This window comes from Lathyrus oleraceus, chromosome 1 (genome assembly GCF_024323335.1).
Source record: "Lathyrus oleraceus cultivar Zhongwan6 chromosome 1, CAAS_Psat_ZW6_1.0, whole genome shotgun sequence".
In the NCBI taxonomy this organism is placed as follows: Eukaryota; Viridiplantae; Streptophyta; class Magnoliopsida; order Fabales; family Fabaceae; genus Lathyrus; species Lathyrus oleraceus.
This window is the reverse complement of record NC_066579.1, coordinates 230,132,588-230,142,034: the sequence shown is the minus strand read 5'-3', so window position 1 is coordinate 230,142,034 and position 9,447 is coordinate 230,132,588. Positions and strand designations below refer to the sequence as shown.

Below are 9,447 nucleotides of genomic sequence, written 5' to 3'. Positions count from 1 at the left end.
ATACCCAAGAGATGGGCATACTCCTCTAACATGGGCACAAACTGATTATCGGGAAAAGTGAAGCAACGATAGAGAGGGTCATAATCAAAAGTCCTTCAACCACATCAGTAGACAGTATGTACAAAATATTCCGATTACGTTGCTTAAAGTCCAAGGGATCTAATATAAAGGATGACAGCTTCCTTAACTCCTTCAAATCAGGACATCTGAAACTGTACTTTTTGGTGTTCCTTCGTCCACAATCCATGGTCTGAAAATTATTTGCAAATAAGACCTTAGTTCCTTGAAAATTTATTGTTGTGATGAATGTTATGATGCTCGTGAATGCATGAATGCAACAATCACACACAAGGGATCACACACAAGACAAACTTAAACAAAGGTCGAGGGATGGATTAGTTGTCATCAAGATCAATCATCCATTTTAGTGGATTATGGTTTTTCACCTTATTGAACACCCAAGTTCCATTGATATTTATGAGACTGGTCAGATCAACCAAGAATTAAAGGGTTTGTTATGAGTCACGAGCATGGAGTCGGGTTAAGAACCATCCCAAAAGGAGTGTACTATAGATAAAAACCTTTAGAGCATGTTCTAAGAAGTTCCCAGAGTCGTGATCCCATCTATCAGATACTATAGGTTTAGATGACTGACTCATCAACCCATAGTATTCTCAAGAGAAACTCGTCTGAGTGTAGTATCACGTAACAATTGTTATCAAGTTTACACTTGAAACGTCTCCGTAATACGTCCTAAATAGGCCAAGTTGGGTTAAATGTTATACACTTCACAGCTTATCGGACCCCCAGGTCGGAAAAAGTAATGCCTATCCATGATTTACTCGTGTGACATCTGTAATTCCAAGGGGATCTCAACTGAGTAGATGGGTCTCAAGCCAACTCGTTAAGGACTAATCCACATAATTCAAACATTACTATACCATCCTCATATCTTAATTGCACTCAATGTTTGGGTTAGAACTTATCTCACCACTCAGAGATCACCAAGCACAACAAACATATTATATCACACAAACAATACATACAAACAAACATCAAATATCAACAAAATAATATACACAAAAAAGTAGGCTAAACCCACTGAGGACTACTCCCCAGCAGAGTCGCCACTTTATTTCTGTAGCAGTGCATTCGTGACCATCGAGATATGGATAAACCCGGCGTCAATTGAAAAATCAGAGTCGCCACCACGTCTTATTTGTTTCCAAAGGAAAAGGGAAAAGTACGAACAAAACCCAAAGATAAGAAGTTTTTAAATCAAAACTAATAAAATGCCAGAGATTACAGGTAAGGGGGTTGGTTACATAGAGGGAAGGTATTAGCACCCAAAGTATCCTAGGTACTCCTAGGGAGCCCTTTTTTGTGCGCAAGCGTTTTGGTTGAAAAGATGTTTCAGGAAAAAAATAGAATAGGAAGACGAGAAAAGAATTCATTAATTTTACTTTTGTGTTTGACAAGACCTTCAGTCTTATACCTTTGTACCCACATAAAACTGAGGGATCAAAACCCCATAGTTCGTGGTAAAAATTTCAAAGAGGTTGGTGAATTGATATTAACAAAAGTTTAGCAGAGAAAGGCACAAAGATGGCCAAAGATTTGAATGGATGTTAGCTCCAATTTCGATGCCTGATATGGATTAAGGGAATTAAATAAGGAAATAAAGTTTCTTGTTAAGAAATTGAATGTTTCAACAAAATTATACAGTTTGAAATTCCAATCGAAGATACCTTTATACAAGGGTAAAGATGTTGTGTGGACTTAGAAATGTTTCCAGCAGTTGGGAAACAGAAGTATCACTAACGACAGTTCGACAAAGGATTTGAATTCAAATAAGGGAGGGAATTCTTTGTTCTTATCTAACTGTTGAGCATACGTGGGGCATGGTGGGCAGTCGTGCACATGCAGAGTGCCACTTGTCTCAATCTGGTGAGTAGGTCGTTAGAAGCGGTTATTTCGATTGGTATAAATAGGAGGTCTTAGTGTTAGGATCAGGGTGTTCAAGATTGTACAAATTCATTAAATTACCCAAAGTACCCGTGTGTAGAGAAAGTGTAAATTGAGAAAATGTACGTTTGTTGTCGCACCATGTTTTCATTTAAAGCAATTTAATCAATCTTTCCTTTTCTTTTTACAAATTTATCTTCTTCACCATTTACTTTCTAGCACTTTCCTTGTGTTATCTTTCCTTTAATTCTTTAACAAGTTATTTGAGTATGAACCTTGTCGAAGTATTTATCATTCCTCAGACTTCGTCCTAAAAACAATTAGCACATGTCCTAGGATCAATTTGATCGATCTTGTAAGTAACCAAAATATCTTTGATTTGGAAGATCAGCAGTTGTTTACCAACTTTTACGGTAAATAAATTGGCATGCCCAGTGGGACAGTGTTAACTGTTTAGAATACAAAAAGGTAAATTTTTTCTTCATTTTTATTAGTTCTTACCGTTCAATCATCTTTCTCCTTTTGAAAAGTTTGTTGTATGTTATTAAGAAGTGGTAAAGTAACCACCACCAACGAAGATAACCAAAGAGGAAGATACACGAGGGGAATGGTAAATTCAAACCAGCTAGATAGTGTGAACCCTCGGAATATGTCAACCCTATGGAATGCCAACTTCGATGATGGCAAACTTATAAAGTGCCCCTCCAGTATTTCCATAACCTGTGATGACTTCGCCGTTACAGGAAGCAGGTTCTAGGGTGAACATGGGTCGAAATTGCCAGTCTTTAGGAATGGAATATTCTACCCGTATGCCGAATTTTATGAATAACTCTGCTGCAATTATTAGACAGTTAATGGATGAGAGTAACCATGACATGGTCCATATGTTGGCCCAAATTATGGGGACAATCCTTAATCCTCTGATCCAGGATACTACCTAGTCCTACCGACAAATGGCAGCGCAAATGACGCGCTTGGAGAATTTCTTTGGTGTGCCTTAGCCTCCCCGTCATCCACAAAGAGAGTATATGGTAGAAAACCAGCGGGTCGCCTTCGAGGAGGATCCTACCATTAACCAAGTTCAACATAACCAAAGAGACACACCCTGGGTGAACGTGGCAAATATGGGAGGAGCAGTCGAACAACATAGGGTCGAACCCCCTAGAAACTAACCACGAGGCCGCATGGAGGAAGAACCAAAGATAGCATTGGTAAATAGGAATCAGAATGCTGATAACCTCATACAACAAATGCGACACGATGATATGGCAGTAGATAATAATCTGGAAGCCATGGTGGAAAGACTCAGGGCTCAAAATGGGGTAATCTTTGGCCTTCAAAGCCCAAACTATACGTCACTACTCTCATAGTATATCCTCCAGTCAAACTTACCCCCTAGATGAAAGGTCCCTAAATTCACTAAGTTTTTTTGGGATACTATTGAATCCACTGTCGAACATGTGGCTAGGTATTTAATAGAGGCAGGAGAAATTTTGGACAACGAAAACCTTAGGATAAAGTACTTTCCGAGGTCTCTCATAAATAATTCCTTCACGTGGTTTACGACCTTGCCATAGAGTTTGATTCACACTTGGACTCAAGTGGAAAGAATGTTCCATGAGCAGTTTTACACATGACATACGAAGATTAGTCTAAAAGAGTTGGTCAGTATCAAGCGAAAGTTTACTGAGCCAATTGATGACTATTTGAATAGATTCTGCTTATTAAAAGCCAGATGTTTTACGCAAGTTCTGGAACACGAGTTGGTCAAATGGACGCCGGAGGCCTGAATTATTCCATTAGGAAGAAGTTGGACACCCAATACTTGAGGGATATGGCCCAACTGGCTTATAGGGTTTGACAAATAAAGCGTTTGCAGGAAGAAAAAGCTAGAGCAAATAGGAATAAGAGAGTGTCCTACGTCGAATTTAATGAAGATAACGAAGTACCGTATGATGAGCCTTCGAGTTTCGACGAAAGCGTGATTGACATTGCTGAACTAAAACAAGGCTCTCCCTATTCCTTTAAGGTATTAGCTCCTTCGAATGGAAAAAACCCTATCAAACCAGAAAAGAATGATAAATTTCCTAAGAAAACTTATACGTTCGACGTTACAAAATGTGACGAAATCTTCGACTTGTTAGTTAAGGATGGCCAAACGATAGTGCCTCCTGGTGCTAAAATGCCTCCTTTATAACAAAGAAAGAAAAGGGGTTTTTGTAAGTACCATAATTTCCTGGGTCATAAAGCATCTCAGTGTTTTTTTCAAGGATCTTGTCCATAATGCTATTCAGGAGGGAAGACTCAAATTCTGAGAGAAACCCAGGAGCTAGATGAAGATTGACTCCGACCCTCTGCAAGTGGCTGACACTCACTACATAGAGCCAGATGATGTAAATATGGTCGAAGTTACTAATGACTGTAACAAAACCATCAACATGGTAGAAGTTACTGATGACTTCAACAACACCATCAACATGGCCGAAGTTACCGAGGATTTTGTTAACAAGGTTGTCATGGTCAGGGTTTCTGAGTACCTTGACTAGGAGTTCCTCAAGAATTTTATCCAGGAGGCTGCTGAAAGCTTCGTCAATGGAACCACTGATGGTTTCAACCCTGGAATCAATGAAGATTCCAATTTGATGATGGTGACCAAAGAGACTGGTGATAGTTTTATACAAATGGATAAGGCTGCTGAGAGCCTTCAGACAAAATTCCATAATTTGGGCATCACTGAAGATGTCAACATGGAGGTCAACATGATTGAAGTCTCACAGGAAACTTCCATGGAAGTCGAAGATGAGCGTTGACAAGAAGAATACAACAAATTGGCCTTCCCAAAAGAAGAGGAGACTCTAATGGATTTCCTCCATATGTGCCAAGGGAAGAAATCAGAAGTCATGTTATACCCTCGATATAGTACTGTGTTCGATAAAAAAAGCAGCATACAATCTTGAGGGAATCAGGAAGGCAAAATATAGATGGGATCAGGGAGCCCCTCAGGACCAACGGGTTTGTGGGACCAGAAGAGCTTTTGATCTTAGGAGGTATCTTGACCCATGCAGAACTTTGGTGAAGCTTGATGGGACAAGACGAAGGGGTCCTACAGCCAAACCTATCTCCTTCAAACCCACCACAGAGGCTTCTGACGGAAAATGGGTGAAGCCAGCTGTAGTGCCCCAAAATTTGCCCTCCCTTTTTGATTTTCATATGACCTATAACTTAAAATGCATCTATATTCATTCATAGTTCATTCATGTGCATCATTCACTAATGATAGACATTTGCTAACGAGTATCATAGATTCAAGGTTTATGGCTACTAAAAATCAGGGTTTTGGCTTGAAGATTATGGTATTACTCATCGTGTGGGTTGAAACTCTAATTGCTTGATTCTCTAGGGACCTTAACTCCTGAGGCTTATACCATGGCATTCATCTGGACATCCAAACCCTAATCCCTGACTTTGCTCTTATGGGAGCTTGTGGTTGGCCTTCTGTGCATCTGTCTTGACTTTTAAACCCTAATGGTGGGCCCTTGGGTTGAGATCTTGCTTTTGGAGCTTTGTGTTGGGTTTGAAACCCTAATCATTAACCTCGAGGTTGGTAAAATATATGGCTTGCTTTGAGGAAGGTTGGAAACCCTAGTTGTAGTTCATGACATTGGTATAGGGCTTATGTTAATTACTTCTTGATTTGAGGCCTTTGGTTGATTATATGGATTTGAATTTTGACCTAGCTAAACCCTTAGTACATGATTTATGTTGATTGGTTCCAAGCATGCTTGCATTCATATTCCATTGCGTATTGTCATTGGTCCCATCTGATCTAAGTCACTTCATCCATTGATTCCAATGATCTTCATTTGATCCAAATTTCGTTGATTCATTTTGGTAAGGTCATGGCATGATCACTAGATGTCGCTATCATTCATTCACGAAATACAGTGGTTCTAATTGAGTCATGGTTCCATTTTGAACATGCATTTTTAATCAAAGAAGTTCATTTCATCATCTTTTTACATCAGTTAACTTCAGGTCAACTATTGAGTTTTTGGTCAACCAGTTGACCAAAGTCAACTTACCATACTTGATCATCTCGTTTAGCATGAATGTACATAATCGTCTCATAATTTTTAATTATTTCTAGAAGTTTCGAATTGATATTTGAAGTTCAAATTTCATTTTAACTCAAAATTTGACTTTGGAGATTCAAATTGACTTTTGAGAATTAGTTTGATTTCGGGGAAATTATCTCATCATTTTGTTTAGCAAATTAATTTTAGAAAAGATTGATTTTTTAATTTCAAATTAATTTTGACATTCTTTTTTAATTACTAGAATTTCTTTTTTTGGTTTGATTTTACTAATGGGAAATGTTAATTCAAATTCTTAAATCCATTTTACAAATTCTTAAGCCCATTTATTATAACATAAACTAATTATCCAATAAACCAAATCATGTTATCCATTTTTCAAATCCATTTCATTTATCCAACTTATCCAATTCCATTATTTCATTTTTTAATGTCCATTAACCAAATCATATCGAATATTCAAATCCATTCATATCCAAATTCTTATCCATTACAATCTAAATCAATTATCCATTACAATACAAACCAAAATCCAAATTATAATAGTCCATCAATGTCCAAACAAGGAAAAGTAATGAAAAAGAAATTGGAAAATGAGGATGCCCAAAACCGCCACAACCGAAACAGCAACATCAAGCCAAATTCAAACGAAAGTTTTACCTTATACCCCTACATTTATTTTTCCACCCCTACATTTTATAAAAAATACCAATTTTATCCTTATATATTTCTAATTATTTAATTATTTTATTTTTTAAATATTTTTTAAATTTTATTTTTGTGTACCGGAAGACTTTGCAAAAGAGTTTCGGTAGTCATTTTTCAAGTATTTTAAAAAAAAAATTATGTACCGGAAGACTTTGCAAAAGAGTTCCGGTAGTCAATTATTATGTACCGGAAGACTTTGCAAAAGAGTTCCGGTAGTCAATTATTATGTACCGGAAGACTTTGCAAAAGAGTTCCGGTAGTCATTTTTCAAATATTTTTTTAACATTTTTTTTGTGTGTATTGGAAGACTTTGCAAAAGAGTCCCGGTAGTCAAATTTTATGTACCGAAAGACTTTACAAAAGAGTTCCGGTAGCCATTTTCAAATATTTTTTTATCATTTTTTTTTGTACCGGAAGACTTTGCAAAAGAGTTCCGGTAGTCAATTTTTGTGAACCGGAAGACTTTTCAAAAGAGTTTCGGTACTCATTTTTCAAACATTTTTTGACTTTTGTTTTATATCGGAAGACTTTGTAAAAGAGTTCCGGTAGTCAATTTTTGTGTACCGGAACTCTTTTGTAAAGTCTTCCGGTACATAAAAAAATGTTTAAAAAATACGTGAAAAATGACTACCAGAATTCTTTTAAAAAATCTTCCGGTATGTAAAATAAAATTTAAAAAATATTTAAATAATAAAATAATAAATTATTTAAAAATATATAAGGATAAAATTTGTATTTTTTATAAAATGTTGGGGTATAAGAATAAATGTTGGGGTATAAGGTAAAATTTTCAATTCAAACCCATACCAGAAACTTCAAATCCACAACAGAAACTTCAAAACCATAACAGTTAAATTCCAATTCAAAAATTTCAAAAACTTTAAAAGAAACTTCAAAACTTCACTAGCCAAAAAACCTCTAATAACTTCTAACAGAATCACTAACTGCTATAACAAAATTCATAACAACCTCTAACCAATTCTCAACAACTTCTAATTGATTCACACAACAACAGAAGAAGAGAAGAAGAGATATAGGAATACTATAAATACAAACCTTCATCACCTTCCATTGGGACTGGACCGAATCATTCATCATCTTCTCCATTCACCACAAATCATCTCATTTTCCATTTTTCATCACCTTCATAACCAAGCTCCACTCTGCAATTCTTCCATCTTTAACCTCCTCCACTCCCTCAATTCACCACCCTCTAAACATAACCATCCTACGACCACCCTGCTCAACCAACAGAAACGATGCCAGAAACAACAAAATTCAGAAGTAAGAGACAGAAAAGGGCAGGGTAACAGAATCAAGAAGAAAAAAGTGCATTCAACGGAAGCTAACAGAGTAGAAAAACCTTAACAAAAGAAAAAGAAAGCAAATCAAGGAGAGTTCATACCTGTTCACCCTGAAAGCATCAATTCGGTACGACTCTCATCCATTTTTTGATGCCATTTTTCTGCAGCAGAATTCGACGACAAGAGCATTGAATCATTAAATCGGGGAAGCAAATTCTCGGGTGAAACCGACGGATTACACAAATCTGAGATAGTAAATCCACGATGGAAAACTCCATGAAGAAATCCCAAACGCAACTCTTTGCTTCTAGGTTCGAAGTTGCGACGATGTAGGTTGGAACACGCAACATGGAAACGAGATACTAGTCTTCGAAGAAACACGATGGTGAGGAATACCAGAGTGCGATGCCATGGATGTGAATCGTGAGTGAGTAAGTAACACGTTGCTATCCATGAACGTAACGTTAAGGATGAAACACGACTTTGCATTTTTGGACTCCATTAATGTATCCTCAGTCACGATACCATTTCTTTCGAATCGCGATGAAAAACTCCTCAAGGCACGGTCCATGAATTCCGAAGAGAGAACACAGAGATGGTTAGGGTCTGAAGGTGGAACGCTGCGATTCATGGTGATTTGGTCGTCATTTTCATTGTATCTGAAAGGTTTCTAGAAGGCATGGAAGTTGAACGGAGAGGACATTGTGAATAGCTTCGGACCGGGTTTGGCTATGTGGGCCTAAGGCCCAATACGAATCTTCATGAGGTGCACCCCCTTTGTGAGGCCTCATCCCTAAAATTCCTTGATTCAATGGTTGGGCCAGCAACCGTAAGTCCAACCCGTTTTGCTAACATAACACCAGTTCCAGGTTTTGCACCCTGTGTTTATTTGATTAATTCATGTTAATTAGTTTAATTAGGTTTTAGACTTAAGTTTAGTTCTTGTTAATCACTTTGACTAGGGAGATCGAATTTAGGTATTAATTAGGATCAATTAGAATCATTTAGATTATAGAATTGTTTTAATTCTCATAAAATTTTAGAATTAGAAATTAGGTTTAATTAGTTATTTTTAATGGTGATTAGAATTAAATTTAGTTTTAATTAGAAACATTAGAAAATTCGGTTAATTAAAAATCTAGATCTATTAGGATATTAGGAGAGTAGATTTTTAGAAATAAGTTGATTGGTTTACTAGTTTTTCTTAGAAATATTAATCCATTAGTTTAAATAGATTTTAAAATCGATTAAGTCTAGTTAGAGAATTTTAGGATTAATTAGAGGTTTAATTAGTACTAGTTTAATTAGTTAATTATTTTTAGGAGTCATTAGGATCTAAGATAATTAGGTTTTAATTTCTAGAATATTAGAATAAT

The 9,447-nt window shown here is 36.6% G+C and overlaps 1 long non-coding RNA gene across 1 annotated transcript; it reads right to left on the bottom strand.

The window, feature by feature from the left end:
* Positions 1-7,708: 7,708 nt before the first annotated feature.
* Positions 7,709-8,732, bottom strand: LOC127115632 (uncharacterized). The gene is made up of 2 exons (XR_007800818.1): positions 8,173-8,732; positions 7,709-8,006 (listed from the first exon to the last, which is right to left on the bottom strand). It is a non-coding gene; the product is annotated as an uncharacterized LOC127115632 (long non-coding RNA).
* Between the last annotated feature and the right edge of the window lie 715 nt (positions 8,733-9,447).